Here is a 2,852-nt window from a genome sequence, read left to right as displayed (position 1 = left end):
CTGCATTTTTGGTTTTGTCAGACAGCTGAATGGAAGTTGTCGTGGTGTCTGGACCCACTAAACCAGCCACACAGGGGAGCCATTTCTGTAGTTCTTTTTTTTTTTTTTTAAGATTTTGTTTATTTATTTGACAGAGAGAGACACAGCAAGAGAGGGAACACAAGCAGGGGCAGTGGGAGAGGGAGAAGCAGGCCTCCTGCCGAGCAGGAGCTCGATGTGGGGCTCGATCCCAGGAGCGCAGGACTATGACCTGAGCCGAAGGCAGACGCTTAACGACTGAGCCACCCAGACGCCCTACCATTTCTGTAGTTCTTAATAGGTAATGCTTTCTCTTTGATTATTGGAAAGGTGTTCACGATTGTTGTTTATGTGTGTATGTGCGCGTGTATTCCTACACAGCTGGTTTTAGCTGGATGCAGTTTCTGTGTTCACTTACTGTTCACATAGGACATCGTGCATTAGCAAATGAGAAATTTGGGTTTTGTACTAATTATCCTGTAACATATTAATCTCATTGGAATAAATTAACATTTTCAAAACAAGTGTTAACAGCAGAACTGGCTGTATTTTCTTTTTTTTAAAGTGAAAAGTTAAATTACTTTATTTTAAAATGAAGTGTATTTTGGGGCACCTGGGTGGCTCAAATGGTTAAGCGTCTGCCTTCGGCTCGTTCCCAGGGTCCTGGGATTGAGTCTCGCATTGGGCTCTCTGTCAGCAGGGATCCTGCTTCTCCCTCTGCTGCTCCCCCTGCTTGTGCTCTTTTTCTGTCTCACTCTCTCTCACAAATAAATAAAATAAAATCTTAAAAATAAAATAAAGTGTATTTTATATTAATTATAAATTATGTATGAAATTTTGTATGTGCATTACAAAAGTACATGAGGAAAAATAATCTACAATCCTAACAAGAGGTAATTATGATTTATTTGTTTTTAAAATTTTTTTTAAATTTTGGGGTATATTTTATTTATTTACTTACCTTTTTTTTTGCAGTTTTATACCTTTGTTTGACAATCAGCGATTAGTTCTCATCCACATTAACTGTCTGTAGATTTTTGAAAGTGGTGACAGGTACATAGGTAACCAGTGTGTAGAGCTTGTTTGGTGAATCTTCATCCTCATTACGTTTTCTGGACAACCGCACACAGATACGGTATGGAATATTCCTTATTCCTTTGGCCCAGACAGCTTTGTTGAGCCTGGTGTCAATGCGCACATCTGGAGTTCCCATCTCCTTCATGGCAAATTTCTGGATCTCTTTGAGTGCCCGAGGGGCACGCTTCTTGAAACCCACTCCATGGATGTGCTTGTGAATGTTGATGGTGTATTCTCTGGTCACTACCTCGTTGATGGCAGAATGGCCCTTCTTCTCTGCCACCCTTCTTCACGGGAGCCATTCTGCCGGGCCCTGGTTGGAAAGCCCCCCCCCCTTTTTTTTTTAAGAAATCTCTACACCCACCATGGGGCTTGAACTCACAAACCCGAGATCGGGCATTGCATGCTCTACTGACTGAGCCAGCCAGGTGCCCTGAGATAACTATAATTTAAATTTTGGTATATTCCTTCCAGATTTCTTTATAATGCTTATGTTTATGTTGTTGAACTCATACTGTATACACAGTCTTATAGCCTGCTGTTTTTCAGTTAACAGAAGCAATTTCCTATTTTAATACCTATTTTTTCATGCCCTGAATTTAATAGCTGTGTAATAATCTATTAATAAGTAATTTTTTTAAGAGAAAGAGAGTGTGCGCATTCACGTGGTGGGGGGGCGGTGGGCAGAGGGAGAGGAAGAGAGAGAATCTTAAGCAGACTCTGTGCCCAGCGAGATCCTAATGCGGGGGTGGATTTCACAACCCTGAGATCATGACCTGAGCCGAAATCAAGAGTCCAGCGCTCAGTGGACTGAGCCACCCAGGTGCCCCTACGTAAATATTTTTTTTAAAGTACTGCAGACCACTTAGGTAATTACCAACTTTTCACTATATACATAAAGGTTCAATGAACATTTTTGTGCAATTGTATATTTTGTCCATTTGTATACTTTTTATTTATTTTTTTACTTTAAATTTTTTATTGTTATGTTAATCGCCATATATTACATCATTAGTTTTTGATGTAGTGTTCCATGATTCATTGTGCATAACACCCAGTGCTCCACGCAGAACATGCCCTCTTTAATACCCATCACCAGTTGTATACTTTTAAAGTTTGGATTACAGAAAGTGAAAATGCTAATGCAAATGGTAAAACATGAAAGATCTTGATGAGTGTTCTGAAAATATCTTTTTTAAGGATTGTACTAATTTACACTGTCTGTTGAGTTTAATTACACCAATTTATCTGTGATTCACTGGCATTTAATTAAAGATATTATCCTGAATGGGCCCTTAGTTTTCTCCTAGCCCTTCCCTGACCAGTAGAAGCCCAGACCCAAAGGCTATATCACTCTGAAAATCCTCCAGCAAAAATCCGTCACATCTTGGAGCCACTTGCCAAGGAAAACCTCAGTTCCGATTTAACCCACTGGCTTTTTTCTCTACTATAATACCCACTGCTGAGCTCTGACAGAGGAATATTATATGTGGGGGTTAATGTCATGTTAATGAAAATTCACAGTTGGGACCTCAGCTGTACAATACTACTCCATGTCCCCAGTCAGGCTCCTCATCATATTCCTGAACACCTGTTTCACATGTTCACTCGCCTGCCTTCCTCTCAACTCCCACTCTTTCAGGCGACAATTTTGCCTTCTAATTCTTGAGAAATCAGAGCCATCGGTCTGGATCTCTGTTTCCTTCTCCATATCCCACCTACTTGTTAGCAGCTCCTCATGCTTATTGGCTTTCCAC

At 40.4% G+C, this 2,852-nt stretch overlaps 1 pseudogene; it reads right to left on the bottom strand.

The window, feature by feature from the left end:
• Window positions 1-855: 855 nt before the first annotated feature.
• On the bottom strand, window positions 856-1,397 carry LOC112832628 (large ribosomal subunit protein eL31-like; annotated as a pseudogene).
• Window positions 1,398-2,852: the final 1,455 nt, after the last annotated feature.

Source organism: Callorhinus ursinus, unplaced genomic scaffold (genome assembly GCF_003265705.2).
Source record: "Callorhinus ursinus isolate GAN/ISIS: 27379988/994484 unplaced genomic scaffold, GSC_fseal_2.0 scaffold14, whole genome shotgun sequence".
Classification (NCBI taxonomy): domain Eukaryota; kingdom Metazoa; phylum Chordata; class Mammalia; order Carnivora; family Otariidae; genus Callorhinus; species Callorhinus ursinus.
The sequence above is the reverse complement of the archived record's forward strand: the minus strand, read 5'-3'. Positions and strand labels throughout refer to the sequence as shown.